Genomic DNA, 17,217 nt, shown 5'->3' with positions numbered 1-17,217 from the left:
TATTTGCCTCTCAAAATCTGCCATCTATCTTAAGAGATTAAATCTTTTTTTAAAAATTAATCTCAATCTGAAAATCTTTTTTAATCTTAAGAGCTTAATTTCTTTTTCCTTTAGGATCATTATTTGGCTCTTGTACATTCTAATCCTTTTTTATTAACTGCATGAAAAATCCTTTTCATCTTACATTTTTAAATGAGAGGAAATAGAAGATTTAATTTAAAAAAAATATGAAATGGGCCTGGAATCTCTTGTGGCGCCAAAAAGTAAGGAAATGCTCAGCAAAGGATGTGAGCATGTCGGAAAGACATGGGCACCGATTTGAAGAGACTCCCAGCAGCCAATGCTAGGTCAGTTTGAGAAAATAAGTAAATAGAGGTGCCTGAGTGGCTCAGTCGGTTAAGTTTCCAACTCTTGGTTGGGACTCAGGTCATGATCTCACGGTTTTGTGGTTTTGAGCCCCACATCGGGCTCTGCGCTGAAGGCGTGGAGCCTGCTTGGGATTCTCCCTCTTTTTCTGCCCCTCCCCCACTCACACTGTCTCTCTCTCTCTCTCTCAAAATAAATAAATGAAAAAACAAATAAATAATAGTTACAGCATTGGATTAGAACCCATAGAACAAGACATATCCATACATCCATGCTGATAGAAAAATAATTGAATAAGTGAATTAGTGAGGGAGAATAGAAAGCTGTACCTTGAGGAGAATTCTAATTAGTGTAGAAGGAATGAGGGAATAGAAAATTGTCATAAGGCAAACAACAGAGTTATTACAGGCAAGATCCACTGATAAGTGCTAAGAGTAGTAGGTGAAAGTTTGAGAAGGAGGGTTTCTGCACTCTCTCAACATGTCTTGCCCCAAGGTATTAATTCATTATAAGAGAAAAAACAGGAAGTTTATGCAGCACAAACCTGGCAGACACCACCTTGGCTGTAGGACAAATCTTCATCACAAACCACCTGATAGGATGCTCTGAGAAGGACATGGCATCGCTTGTGCAATGTTCTTGCCAAAAATGAAGAACCTGAATCTTACATGAGAAAACATCACACCATCCCAAATCCAGGAATATCCTACGTGCCAAAGTCATAGAAAACAAGGAAAGATTGAGGAACTATTACAGATTAAAGGACACCAGGTAGACATGGCAACTAAATGCAGTGTAGGACCTTGAATTAAATCTCAGAACAACAGCAACAAAAATGGACATTAGTGGAAACACTGCTCAGCTTCAGATGAGGCAGCTTAGTTGATAATGTTGTGTCAATATTCCTATCCTGGCTTTGGTGGTTGAAGGCTGTGAACATTAGAAAAATCTGAGTGAGGGGCAGATGAGAACTCTGTATTATTTTTACAATTTTTCTGTAAGTCTAAAATTATTTCAAAATGAAAAGTTTATATTTATATGTTTATATGTGTATGTGTATGTTTTAAGCATTGGTTTTCTCTGTCTTAAAGTTTCATCCTGTACTTGTGTTAGCTCTGTTTCTTTACTGTTACAAGTAAAGAAAAGGCTCTTCAGCCTTTTTTTTTATGACCCTTAAGCAAAGGTCCATATTTGTGCATTAAGACCCTTAAGCAAAGGTCCATATTTGTGCATTAAGAACGACAACAGCAACCACTGAAACCTTCTAAATAGGTATTATCCATAAGTGTGTAGCAAATTTTCCTGCCCACACCAGAGAACTAAGAAAGAGGTTATAGTTTAGAGTTTTTATGGCCGCCTTGATGTTCTATCATTTTTTTTTAAAACTGATTTAACAAATAATGGAAAACATTACCCATGTCTCCCTGAGTGGGGCAAACTCCAGCCTTTCCCTGAGTGCTCTGTCCTGTGGGTGGTGTTGTGTCAGTGGCTGTGTCAGGAGAGGGATGGGGCTAAGGAAGTGAAGGAGAAGTTGAAGAGAGGACAGAAGCCCCTTGGGGAGGGGTGGAAAATCTTCCCCTCATCATCCTATTTGGTAGTTCCACTTGGCTGCTCCAAAAGCCCCCTATGCTGTTAGGTTTTGGTACCTACTACTGTGCTTTGACTAACTCCCTTGCTCTCCAATAGTTAAATATCTCTCACTTAGCATCTCCTGAGGGCAGTAGTCCAGTTAGGTGACAGTCAGAGCACTATTTATCTTTGTTATAAATGGGTCAAAATGTAAATACCTATATATTTACCAGCAGGGGTTGTCAGACCGAGCGATTTTGCAGCACCCCCTGCCAGGAACATTTGACAACGTTTGGAGAAATTAAAAAAAATTTTTTTAAGTTTATTTATTTTTGAGAGAGAGAGAGAGCATGAGTGGGAGAGGAGCAGAGAGAGAGGGAGACACAGCATCAAGGCAGTCTCCAGACTCTGAGCTGTCAGCACACAACGTGACACAGGGCTTGAGATCATGACCTGAGCCAAGTCCGTTGCTTAACTGACTGAGCCACCCAGATGTCCTGGAGATATTTTTGATTGTCAGAACGGGGAGGTTGTACCAGAAGAGACCAGGGAGGTTGATAAACTTCCTACAATGCATAGGACATCCCCTCACTAAAAGGATTACCTGAAAATGTCAATATTGTTGAATACCCTAATGACATAAGTTTAGTTGTTTTTAGGAACTAGGTAAAGAACCCTATCAGAGTTCTCTAGTCCTAAAACCAGCCTATATCTAATATCACACACACACACACACACACACACACACACACACACACACACACAAATGTCACCACACTGCTAACTTCCCTTTTTAATATGTTTGCATCAATAATGGAAGCTGATCCACTGCTTCAGCCTTATTTGACTATAACAATAACAATTAATATTTATATAGAGCTTTAAACTACATCAAGATTTTCCCATGTGTTACCCCATTTGAAGCTTGGGTCAAATGCAATCACGGTTAGGTAATTCCAGGGTAGAGCTCATTAATCTTGTGTGGTAATATCCAAATGCATGTATCTAAGGGTCTTAGCAAAAACAACCCATGCTCCCACAGAGGGCACAAGAGCAGACAAGTAAGTTAGCTGATTCTCGGAACCAGCCCTCCAAGTCCACTGTCCCCTGGAGTAAATAGACAAACTATTAATGACCTGGATTATGTATCTAATTAGATTTTTGGCAGTAAGCACAAGAAAATCAAATCAGGTTGTTGCTGTGAAGGGACACAATAATGTTTACTCTTTGATTTTTCCATTTTAAGAAAAATCAAGAAAGGAATGATGACTACTATTAAGAAGGAAGCTATTTTCTGTTCTTTTTTGTTGTAAGTATAATGCAGCTGTATTTATTAGATGGGAAGAGGGCTTTAAATTCTCCTAAAATTGTCTCATTTTAATTTTCATTACACCATCTTTTCTAGCTACCATTAAATGCGATTGGTTTCCAAACACACTTCCCCAGGTAGGAATCATATTAACCACCTCAAATCCGACATCCTCAGAAACCAGGAACAGTTCTCACTCCTTCCCACAGTCCCTTCCCCTCCTTCCTCTGTGCACCATTTTGACAGCACCAGTAGCCTGACAGCCCAGAAAAGTTTAGAGGGCTCATGGATTCCTTTCCACTTCCTCAAACCAATTTTTAAAATCTAAGTAAGGGCACTGTTTTGTTTTTAATATTCATTTTTAATTGTGGTAAAATACACATAACAAAAGGTGCCCTTTTAATGATTTTGAAGTGTCTGATTCAATGCCATTAATTACACGCTCCAAGCTGTACAACCATCACCATTATCTAAAATCAAAATTTTTCTGTCACTCCAACCAGAAACTCTACCCATTAAATAATAACACCCATCCCTCCTTCCCCAGCCCCTGGTATCCTCCAATCTACTTTCTGTCCCTATGAATTTGTCTCTTGTCAATATTGCATAAAAATGGAATCTTACAAAATTTGTCCTTTTATGCCTGTCTTATTTCACTTAGGTTAATGTTTTTAAGGTTCATCTACATTGTACCATGTATCAGATCTTCACTCCTTCTATGGCTGAGTAATAAATGTGGATGTACCACATTTGCTTATCTATTTACCTATGGATAAATGGGTTGTTTCCACGTTTTGGCTATTTCAATAATGTTTTTGTGACCATTCACATGCAAGTAACTGTTTCAGTCCCTGTTTTAAATTTTTTGGGTATATACATATGAGTGCCATTGCTGGGTCATACACACACAAAGAAAATAATTCTTAGCATTCTAATTGGATGAATATATTTTACAGAAATAAGGAAAGTGTGTACACAGTTATTTCCATGTTATCTGCAGATATATCAAAGCATTTATGAATTTCTGGGAATTATTATTTTTAAATAATTTTAATATTTTATTTTTAAGTTATTTATTTGTTTACTTATTTAATCATTTATGTTCTTTTTTAAAAATGTTTATTTATTTTTGAGAGACAGAGCATGAGCATGAGCAGGGGAGGGGCATAGAAAGAGGGAGACAGAGAATCTGAACCGGGCTCCAGGCTCTGAGCTGTCAGCACAGAACCTGATGTAGGACTTCAACTCACGAATGGTGAGATCATGACCTGAGCCAATGTTGGATGTTCAACTGATTGAGTCACCCAGGCACCTAATATGTTTTTTTACTTTGAGAAAGAGAAAGGTGGGGGAGGGACAGAGAAAGGGAGAGAGAGAATCCCAAGCAGGCTCCGTGCTGTCAGCACAGGGTCCTTACATGGGGCTCAAGCTCACAAACCGTGAGATCATGATCTGAGCTGAAATCAATAGTCAGACACTTACCCAACTGAGCCACCCAAGCACCTCTCTATTCTTTTTTTAGTAATAAATATTATTCATAGTACGATAGTAAAAAATGACTTATATCACACTTAAAACAGCTTGTGACACACCAATGATTAATGTAGTGACAAAAGGACCAACACTTGGTATGAAGTACTATCACTTAGGTCTGGCATTGGCCCGCCCTTGTCCGGTAATTAACCGCTTGGAAATAATGCCTAAGATAGTGGGTGATGGGTGCATAATCTTGAGAGAGATTGACGTATGACCATAGTGGAAGTTCAGAGACATCTAAAAAGAAATTCAGCACAGAGACAGATAAAGTCTGGCAGAATGTAAGAGTAATACAAGATGACAGGATAGTAATATTAATGTCCCTTAATTATATCACATAGGTCATTGTCTGCTCTTCTTGTGGAAGGAAAAAAAAGCCCTACTGTCAGCAAAAAATATTAGGGTGAATATGAGGTTCACCTCCAGGAACCTTAGCCTCCTTCCATGTCATACCAACTCTGCCCTGGCTCATGCCCCCTTCCTGGGGCTGATAGTTACTTGTCTCACGAATGCTGGGATCTTCCTCATGGCCACCACAAAGCAGCCAGGCAGGCCCATCTGGAGTTCTGACTCCTCCAGGTACCTGAAGATTTCAATAAAATATCACGCCTCAGGGCTTGAGTTATGGCGTCCCAGGAGGCAGCTGAAATAGCCAAATGATGCCACTTGGCAGCATGGCGGGTTATATTCCATTGATGCACACTTTAACCAGTGGGGAAGATACGTGTGAAGCCCAGACTATGTATTCCCTTCTCTTTCTCCCTCCGAGGGACTGGCCTGATGCGTGGATTCTCTTTTTGGCAATCCAGGATATCCCATGCCAGGTAGATACATCTGCTGATTACCATGGCTTTGTATCTCCTTGTGCCTCATGTCTCTTCTTTCCCTTACCCTTACCACTCCAGATTCCCCCCCCACCCCCCAAATTAAGTATCATTGCTTTCAACCTGGCCTCAGGCTCTGTTTTCTAGGCAATCTGGGCTGAGATGGTTGGCATTGATATCCCCATTTTACAGATGAGGATAATATTAGTAAAACTCAAAGAAGTTGAATAACTTTGAAGTCACATAAATAGCAAGTGGCAGGCCAAATCCAGTCCAAATGCTAGGTCTGTAACATACTCCATCTGCATCTAAGAAAGATTAGTTATGTCTTGCAAAGGCAGTAAAGTGACAAACACAGAACTATTATGATAATGTCCTGAAGCCTAGCCATCACTTTAGAAAGCCCAGGAAAATACAATGCTTAAACTTAAAAATGGAAATGTCATTAATACATTCAGAAAGAAAAAATCCACTAATATATTTCTAAGGAAAAAAAAATAGGCTGTTTTTAGGCAGAACACCAAAACCAAACACAAGGATCTGTACTGTTCTTAGCCAAAGGATTTTAATCTTGTTACACTCTCTTCCCAATCTTCTCTGTGCCAAGGATTCCATTACCAAATTAAACTGGCAATGTTTAAGTATAGCATAAAAGCATTTTATGTGAATGTGGACAAAATAAAAATCCAGATATATCACATTGTGCTAGTTACAAACTGCATGTGTCTCATTTATCACTTTTGTGCTTTGTGTTTAAATCATCATTTTTAATCGGTAATACGTTCATATGGACCAAAAGGATGTTCAGGTTAAAATCTCCATCTACCTTTGTTCCCAGCTGTTCAACTTCCCTAAGACAGTGTAGTGTATCCTTCTGGGATGAAGAAGTTAAATTAACTGCTTGAAATCTACATAGTCCTTGACAGGGGACATGCACCCAAGGGAAGGACAGGGGACCCGGTCTAGCTTCTGGCATCTGGACCTCTACCTATAAATAGACTTACTAATACGTGTTAGGAGGAAGAGGCATTGTCTCAAAAAGGTTTTTAGCAGGCAGTCCCTGGCTAAGGATAACCTATGGTAAACAGAGCCCAGAGTCACTGAGGTGGGCCTCCTGGGTGAACGTCAGGTAGGATATACCTGGGTATAAAATAGAGATGTATCATAATTAAATGCTCCTACTGTGGGAGGTGATTCTGTGAACCACACATAGAGAGCATTTCTGGATGATGGGGTGTCAGCCTCCATAACTTCACAGACTTCTCTCTGCTTCATCTGAGCATTTTGATCATGTGGGCCCTCGCCATTCTTAATAAAACCTGATCCTGAGAAATATGTCTGTGATTCGTGGCAGTCTATGTTCTACCTCACCCTCTGAGAACTTCTATGCATATACACAATACATATTTCTATCCTAACTTTTTTTAACCAGTGTAGTATATGATACATACTGTTCTGTGACTGGATTTCTTCTATTAATTTGAAAATTCAAAAAAAGAGCAAAGCCAAAAAAAAAAAAAAAGACAAAAAGGGAGGGGATCACTTATAATACCACCAAACTCTATTTGTTGTGCAGTTTTTACATTTTCTGAGTTAAGTCAGTCTTGGGGAAAAGAATGGAGTAAACACAAGCTACATTGACAGGGGTGGATAGAAACAGGTATTTTCATACATCACTTATGGGAGCGTAAATTGAGACCATCTCTGTGAAGCACCTTTGGGCCATGGCTGTCAAAGTCATATACACCTCTTTCCTTTTTCTTTTTAATTTTTTTTAAATGTTTATATTTACCTTTGAGACAGGGCATGAGTGGGGGAAGGGTGGAGAGAGAGGGAGACACAGAATCTGAAGCAGGCTCTAGGCTTTGAACTGTCAGCACAGAGCCCAATGTGGGGCTTGAACTCATCAACTGTGAGATCATGACCTGAGCCAAAGTTGGGTCATGACTTAACCAACTGAGCCACCCAGGTGCCCCTACACCTCTTTCCTTTAAGTCAGCAATTCTGCTTCTAGGAAACTGTTCTACAGATGTACTTGCATATATGCAGTGTATTAAGCGTACAAGATTATTCCCTGCAACAACTGCTTAAGAAAGTAAGTTTAGAAACAACCTAAATTCTGTCAACAGAAAACTGATTAAATTTGCATAATACTGAAGCTGTAAAACAATGAGAAAGCTCTTTATATGCTGCTACAGCATTATCTACAAACCATATTAGTTACAGCCACACATTGCAACACTTTTTTATTAACTGCTAAGGAATCTCTGGTATATATATTTTAAGGGATTTTTGTGTGTGCATGACCACACTGATATATTTTTCCAATATGGTATCATACTACACATGCTATTTTATAACCTACCTTTTTTTGTTATATTTTCTAATAAGATAAGCATTAATTTATGTTAAATAAACTTCAGGGATATGATATTTCCAAAGCCTTTAAAAAAAAAACTTGTCTATTTATTTTGAGAGAGAGAGAGCAGGGGAGGAGTAGAGAGAGGGAGAGAGAGAATCCCAAGTAGGCTGTGTGCCGCTGTCAGTGTAAAGCCCAGCGTGGGGCTCAGTCCCACGAACTGTGAGATCATGACCTGAGCCCAAATCCAGAGTCAGACACTTAACTGACTGAGCCACCCAGGCGCCCTCAAATGCTTTAATTGAAGTAACATACACATATGGGAAAGCATACAAACCACAAGTGTATATACTGCAATGAGTTCTCCTGAAATGAACAAACCCACTTCCAAACACCAGTGGCAATTTCTATCCTCACTGTCTTGACTTGTTCATGAACTCATATCCTTTTTGGAATAAAATCCCATTTTAGCAAGTGTTCTCTCTATACTATAAATTTTGCAATGTAAAGATGGCAAAGTAGTTTGCACTAGCAATATAGAGCCAGTTATGACTAATTTCTGACAGCAAATCAACTAAAACATATTTTACGGTGGCCTTCCTACTAAAAAAAATCTGAGCTTGTGAAGGGTCTCTGATGTGATAATACATCTGAAGCTGAAACTATTTATATTAAGCTCATGGGCTGAAAGTATTCAAGTATTAAAGTTCTTTAATGAATTAAGACCACTCTGAATATCTTTTCTGTGGTTGATACCAACCTATTACCTACCAACTTTGTTATTAAATATGCTTTCAATAAGGACATATGTAAATCACTGTAAAAGTGGCAAATGATTATAGAAGACGTTTAAATACTAAATGATGCTTTAAAAACCAGTAAGTTTTGTGACGATTTTATTTCTTGAAAATGTAGTATTCTAGGGGCACTTGGGTGGCTCAGTTGGTTAAGCATCGTCTGACTTCAGCTTAGGTCATGATCTCAGAGTTTGTGAGCTCGATCCCCACATAGATCCTCTGTCCCCCTCTCTCTCCCCCTCCCCCACTTACACTCTATCTCTTTCTCTCTCTGTATAAAATAAAAAAACATTTAAAAAATCTTAAAAAAAGAAAATGTAGTATTTTATAGAAAATACATAAGTGTATTATTGGAAGAAAAAAGTTAAACATAGGAAACTTTTTTCTTAGAAGTAATAATTTTATTCACAATTGGTAAATAATAATTACCAAGTTCATAGATATAAGTGCTCTTGTTGGCATGTTGTAATTGTCATTTATACTGGTGTGGCCTGACAGTGTGTATGAGAAAGCCCATGGTGCCCATGGGCTCTCTGGGCCTCCTGATGTGAAGTTGGCCTTGTCTCTTCCAGTCTTGTTTTCTTTCCCATCCTTGAGTGAGTCTGTAACTTTATGGACTCTTGCAAAGGAAGAGAGGAGGAAGGGACCAAATCTAAGAAAGAAGGATATGTTTTTCAGGTATGTGTGTATCAGAGAAACACTTGACAACAACTTTGACATATGAGGAATTGAGGGGGAGGAGACCAAATCTTATTTTCATTTTTACTTTTTAAAATTGTTTCAGTGTTTATTTTTGAGAAAGAGAGAGAGAGAGAGAGTAGAGGAGGGGTGAAGAGAGGGAGACACAGAATCTGAAACAGGCTCCAGCCTCTGAACTGTCAGCACAGAGCCCGATGTGGGTCTCGAACTCACGAACCGTGAGATCGTGACCTGAGCTGAAGTTGAACACTTAACCCACTGAGCCACCCAGGCACCCCTATTTTTAATTTTTAAAGAAACACTGTGTGGCTTAAGTTTCCCTTTCATAAGACTTGAGAAATACAAACAGGATTATTTTGACATTACTTTTGGGTGTGGCATTGTGCTCTTGATCCATACCTGAACCACGTGGCTTAGCCATCTACATGAATCATGAATGCAAAAGCTGAGCTTTACTGTAAATGTAGCATTAACTAACAAATCTTTGCCAATTTAATATCTAAATTCAGCATATATTTGTCACATCACTGAAGATATAGTGTATGTGAAACACTATACTATATGAATTCTTTCTCTTGGATCTTGACTGAAGGGTCTAAATTTACAAAACGTACTCTATTTCACAAATAAGATTGAAGCAGGTGCTGATGACATTACATTTCTTCACCGGGGTACATTTATATATGTGGAAATGTTTGGGTATAATGAAAGGTTTCTTTGACATTTTGGGTCTTTAGTGGGAGGCTGTTGTGTGCATTGGAGAATATTTAGTAGCACCACTGGCCTTTGACAGCTATGTACCTATAACATCTTCCCCTCCTAAGTAACAACCAGAATGTGTCCAAACACTGCCAAATGCTTGCTAGGGGACAAAGTCACCTCCATCCTCCATTGAGAACCACTATTACAGTAATTTTCTAATGAAAATCTCCACTAACAGGAGAATGCTTGTCTACTCCTTCACAATAGCCAACATGATTTTTACTTGGACCTGTCTCCTTGCAACCTAAGTGAAAAGTGGTGTGGTGTTTGTTTCACCTTCTCCTAGGAAGAATGTTTTCTGTCACTTTTCCAAATCCTGGGTTTGAGTTTGCTTCTACTTCTTAGTTCTTTTATCCAGTGGTTCATAAGGAGAAGTATTCTATTCATTTTATTTTATTTTATTTTATTTTATTTTATTTTATTTTATTTTATTTTATTTTATTATTTTATTCCAGTACACTTAACACACAGTGGTATGTTAGTTTCAGGGTTACAATATTGTGATTCAACACTTCCGTACATCACCCAGTGCTCATCACGACAAGTGCACTTCTTAATCCCCGTTACCTATCTCACCCATCTCACCACTCACCTCCCCTCTGGTAATCATCAGTTTGTTTTCTATAATTAAGAGTCTGTTTCTTGGTTCATCTCTCTTTCTCTCTCTCTCTTTCCCCTTTGCTCATTTGTTTTGTTTCTTAATTCCACATATGAGTGAACTCATACAGAAGTTGTCTTTCTCTGACTGATTTATTTAGCTTAGCATTATACTCTCATCCATGTCACTGCAAGTGGCAAGATTGCATTCTTTCTTTCTAGCTGGATAATATTCCATTGTATATATACCACATCTTCTTTGTCCATTCATCTATCAATGGACACTTGGGCTGCTGCTTCCATAGTTTGGTTATTGTAAATAATGCTGCCATAAATAGAGGGGTGCATGTATCCCTTTGAATTACCATTTCTTGTATATTTTTTAAAAGTTTATTTATTTTAAGAGAGGAGAGAGGGCGTGAGTGGGGGAGGGGCAGAGAGAGGGGGAGAGAGAGCATACCAAGCAGGCTCTGCACTGTCCGCCCAGAGCCCCACTCAGGGCTTTATCTCACAAACTGTGAGATCACGACCTGAGCCCAGATGGAGCGTTGGATGCTTATCTGACTGAGCCACCCCTGTTTTGTTTTGTTTTTTTGTTTTTTTGTTTTTGAGTAAATACTCAGTACTGCAATTACTGGATCATAGAGTAGTTCTATTTTTAACTTTTTGAGGACCCTCCACACTGTTTTCCACAGTGCCTGCACCAGTTTGCATTCTGAAGAGGACTTTTTAATCACCTTTAATGATGTGATGAAAATTCTGTCTTTTGTACGGCTTAGAATAAGATCAATCAAGGAAGTCTTATACTTTCAAACTAAACATCTGAAAATAAAATTAGTTTACTATTTCTGGTCCATTAGTATGGGAAAATCAAGTATTTGTAAGTGTTACTTAGATTTGTTTCCGTTTTTATTGGTAAGAAAAGGTAGAAGCTGAAAACTTGACAACACTGGGGCGCCTGGGTGGCGCAGTCGGTTGGGCGTCCGACTTCAGCCAGGTCACGATCTTGCGGTCTGTGAGTTCGAGCCCCGCGTCGGGCTCTGGGCTGGTGGCTCCGAGCCTGGAGCCTGTTTCCGATTCTGTGTCTCCCTCTCTCTCTGCCCCTCGCCCGTTCATGCTCTGTCTCTCTCTGTCCCAAAAATAAATAAACGTTGAAAAAAAAAATTAAAAAAAAAAACTTGACAACATAATGCACGTTTAATATTACAGATGTTTTCAAGTACATGTTGTCTTTTTTTAATGTTTATTTATTTTTGAGAGAGAGACAAAGAGAGAGAGAAAGAGAGAGAACAAGCGGGGAGGGGCAGAGAGACAGGGAGACACAGACTCTGAAGCAGGCTCCAGGCTCTGAGCTGTCAGCACAAAGCCCGACATGGGGCTCAAATCCATGAACAGTGAGATCATGACCTGAGCCGAAGTCGGACACTCAACCAGCTGAGCCACATAGGCGCCTCTAATCATATATTTTTTTAACTATTTTATTAGAGATTTTAAATCCATACTTTTAGTATTTAGAATATTAAGTTAAGGAGATGCATTTCGTTAAGTGGTAGTATAGTATCATTTATCAGTGTTTGCAGTGGGGTGCTGGAGTTATCTTGTATCAGATTTTACAGAACAAATAATATGTTTTCAGAAATTTTATCAGCTGGAGGACATTAAGCTGGCGGTCTGAAATCAGCCATGGTGGCAGAACTTAGAACTCAGAAACTGGCAAACTCAACAAATCAAGGCTTCCCAGCCTCAGAGATGTGGGCTGTTAAACATCTACCATCATACCTCCGGGCTTAACATAAAAGGACGTTATATAGAATCTATCCTACTACATTTATAATTTTAAAGTATTCTGTTTATTCCTCAGTAATAAATTGTTCTAGTGATTTAGGTGAAATACAGACTCCTGTTTTAAGTTACATTTTAGTTACATTTTCTCTGATAGCACAGACTTTGACTATTTTTCCAATTTTTATCAGGAATGTATAAATTATTCCCTAGCAGTTATCCCAAAGCATTTTCTTAGGTAAAATGCAAGATATTGAACTCTAGACCTGCATTATCTAATATTTTAATGATTACCTTTGTCTAATATTGGATTTTAGAATTTTATATAATGACAAAGGAAGAGGAGCTTAAAATAGGGACAGAGACTAAACATTAGGAGTATAAAATTAAGTTTATTCAGTGGTGAACAGTTGTTTCCTACCTTCACCAAAATGTAAACAAAACAAATAAATTTTTTTAAAAATCATAATTTAAGTATCTGGGGAAATATTTGCTTCATATATCAAGAAATATTTACCAAAATGAGATATGTACAGTGAATTCTTGTATAGACACACAAGAGCTGACAGTTTAATTAAAATGTTTTGTTGCCTTGGAGCAGAGCAATAAACTCAAAGGACATCTTTGTTCCTTCCAGTTTCTTCTCTACAATAAAAATAAATACTGACTTAATGTGTTAAGCACACAAATATAGTTTCTAATTTCCCAACCTTCAAATGCCAAAAGATAACAGATACTTGTTCATGATAAACGTGGTTTGGATTTTTTTTTAAGGTTGAGAGTTGAACTTTGATGTTCTTATACTTTCATGCCGTTGTATCATTTTCTCCATCTGCCCCTCTTTATTCCTATGTCCTTTTCAGAGTAGCACTCAAGTTCATTATCTTCACTGGCGTGTTCTCAGCCTTCCTATTCTGAAATGCTCTACACCATCTAAAACTTAGTATTTTCTGAACATTACTTAAACTTTATTGTTTAATGTGTTATCAGTCAATGCCTTGCACATTAAGAACAGAGACTCATACCTCTCTTGCTCTCACAGAATCTAGCATAAGACCTATACACAATATATGCTCCATGAAATTTGTTGAATGAAATCTCTAGGCCCAGTGATTATTAGAGATCACCAAGCATTACAGGCAAGTGTTATACTTGGATTCATTAATGTTATTTTCCCTTTTGTGTACAGTTTGCTAGATTTGTGGCACACGGCTGCTATAGAATAAACATGATGCATACCTCTTTCCCAGTTTTCATTTAATCCTACTTTAAAATTGACATAAACATGCCAGGTTCCTGAATATCCTGTAATCAGAGAATATAACTGAAAAGTAAGGAGGGTGAGGGGCACCTGTGTGGCTCAGTCCATTTAGCGCCAGACTCTTGGTTTTGGCTCAGGCCATGATCACAGTTTCTGAGTTTGAGCCCCGCATCAATGATGTGCCAATGATGGCTCAGAGCCTGCTTGGGATTCTCTCTCTTTCTCCCCCCCCCCCTTCCCCTTCCCCACCCCCCCTCCCTGCTGAATCTCTAGCTCTCTCTCTCTCTCAGAAATAAACAAATAAACATTTCTTTTTTAAGTGAGGACGGCGAGTAGTTACAAAAGGAAAGTATTTAGAGTCCACTGGGGAGTTTATGAAACTGGTGTGGTTTATTCTAAACACACTTGATTGAATCCAAAGAAGAATCATTGGGAATCACCAAATAAACTATATTAGTAACTATAAAATATACTTTCCTGATGAGCATTTTGCTCAAGCAACTCTTCATATTCATCTGCCATTTTCATTTCTTCTTCTCTGGCTATTTATAATCTTTTCTATTTTCCTCTTGGGTTGTATTTCTTTTTCTTAATTATTAGTAGAACTTCTTGAATTTTAGGGATATGAAACCTTTGTGTATATTTCAGATCATTTTGCCCAATTTGGCTTAATTTTATATTTACTGTGTGGCAAACTTATCAGAATCATTTTATGGCCTCAATGTTTCATGTGTTACTTAAAAAGACTTTGCCCACCAATGATTCTAGAAGTATCCTCCCAAAACTTTTTAAAGAGCATTTGTTATTTTGTGCTTTTTTCATTTGTGAATCTGAAATCTATTTCTGTGTTTAGATTATGATAGAGATGTATATATATATATGGAGAGAGAGAGAGAGAGAGAGAGAGAGATGAAGAGGAAGTTTTCCTAGCACTACTGTGCATTAGTCTAATGTTTCTCACTGATTTGAAGTGCCATTTGTGGACATTATTAGTGTAACATTAATCTTCAGTTTCTAAGGACAACCACCATTCCTAGAAATTAGGCTGTCTTAGGCTTAGTCCTGGCCAATGGACTATGAGTCAAACTGTTATGTGCAGCTTTTGGACTGAGGAAGCCAAAAAAGCTTCTTGAAGCCTTTTACTTTTCTCTTTTTCTACTATGATCATAGAGGAGGACTCATGTTGAGATGCAAGAGCCATAAGATTGAAGCAGCTTGTATTGTGTCAACCCTGCCCAGGGTTCAGCTTCTCTAAAGAATCTCTTAGATCCAAGATGGAATTTGTGTGGCAGAGACATGAGCTTTCTGAGTTAAGCCTTTGAGATTTGGGGGACTGTTTGTTACTGCAGCCAAAGTATACCTTTTCCTAACTAATATATCACCTTATACATATATATTCGTCTATATACAGTTGTTTCTTGAATCTTTACTCTGATTCATCTGCCTATTTGCTATTACCTATTTACCTCCATTTTACTGTAACTTGATAGCATACTTTAATACCTGAAGGGGCAATATTTACATCATTGATCTTTTTCAAAATCCTGTGCCCAGGATTAACTTTTTAAGACAAATTTTTAGAATTCTGTATAAAAGATCTGTATAAAAGGCTGTTATTTGAATCATACTGCATTAGATTTACAAACTAATTTGGGAAAATTGACATTTCCATCATATAAAGTCGTCCTGTTTTTTTTCATATGTCTTGCATGTTTCTTTAGCTTCTTTTTTTCTGGTAATTTTTATTGTTCTTCAATAAGATCTTTGTCCATACTATATTTTGTTTATTTATTTATTTATTTATTTATTTATTTATTTTTAAATATTTATTTTTGAGAGAGAGAGTGTGCGTGTGAGCATGGGGGAGGGGCAGAGAGAGACTGAGACAGAATTCAAAGCAGGCTCCAGGCTCTGAGCTGTCAGCACAGAGCCTGATGTGGGACTCAAATCCACAAACTGCAAGATCATGACCTGAGCAAAAGTTGGAGGCTTAACTGACTGAGCCACCCAGGCGTTCCAATTTCTTTATTTTTTAATGTTTATTTTTGAGAAAGAGAGAGCACAAGCAGGGAAAGTACAGAGAGACAGGGGGACAGAGGATCCGAAGGAGGCTCTGCACGGACAGCAGACAGCCTGATGTGGGGCTCAAACTCACAAACCATGAGATCATGACCTGAACCAAAGTCAGATGCTTAACCAACTGAGCCACCCAGGCTCCCCTTGTCCAGATTACGTTTTAAAATTAATTCTTACTGGTGTATAGGAAGAGAATTGGTTTATATATATATCTCTTGTATGTAGCCTTCCTTAGCTCCAAGAGAATTGGTTGATTCTCTTTCCCCAGGCGGTGGTCCTGGGATTGCTATTTTGTAGAGATTTATCCTTTTTCTGAATTCATTTCTAGTCACTAACCTGGGATAATTCAATGTATTTCCATTCTTCATGGTTTCTCCTACCATCTGTTCTAGGAAGTGTCCTATTTAAATTTCCCCTCCACCTCTTGTTCCTGTAAGGCATTTAGCAAATCTGTTTGTGTAATTAAATTCCTGTACTATTATTACCTCATGGGCTAATTTTACAGCACTACATAGCTTATTTAATATTTCTATATTGGTTTAACCATCCTCAATAGGAAACTGTTGTATATTACTTACTTACCCTATTATTATAGAGTTCGTAATCTGAATATATTCTCTTTATCTCTCATTGCATTATCTTCTTGATATCAAGTCCTGAGTTGCCAATTTTAGGAAGGTCTTTGCTTGTTATTATGCATTAAAAGTTTCTAAATATATGTGCAGATATGGATTGGAATATATACTTTTATCTCACTTGGTAAATTGTTTTCTTAAATTCATTATTCAATGTGTAAAAAGAGTTCAGAGTATGAAAGATAGCTCACCTTTATGAGTATGTTTATATAAATCTTACTACATTCTTTTGAATCTTTTTGGAATAAGCCCAACAAAAATCCTGTGAAGTCCCATGAGTACTTAAATAAAACGGCATGAAAGAGTATAGCTTCCCAATGGCTTAAAGCCATTTTTTCCAATACATTTTTTTTTGCAAATAAATATCTAATTTTTTTTGCAGATAAATACCTAATACAGCAAATAAATACCTAATACAACTTTAACAAAAGTTAAAAGGGGAGAGGTAGTTCCTATGCTGCGTTCTGGAAATATCACCCCAAAACACCCCCTCAGCTATTCTTGACCAAGTCCTAAAAGGAAGATACTGGGTTAGTCAGAACTGGGTTACATGATCCTTCAGTGATAACTCCAAGTTTTCAGGGTGACTTTTTGATAGATGAAAGATGGCCACACTTTATTTTCCTGCTTCTTGTTATGGGGTAA

Source organism: Lynx rufus, unplaced genomic scaffold (genome assembly GCF_022079265.1).
Source record: "Lynx rufus isolate CCGP_SWC_20201006 ecotype Redwood Valley unplaced genomic scaffold, mLynRuf1.p SCAF_8, whole genome shotgun sequence".
In the NCBI taxonomy this organism is placed as follows: Eukaryota; Metazoa; Chordata; class Mammalia; order Carnivora; family Felidae; genus Lynx; species Lynx rufus.
This window is presented reverse-complemented; position numbering follows the sequence as displayed.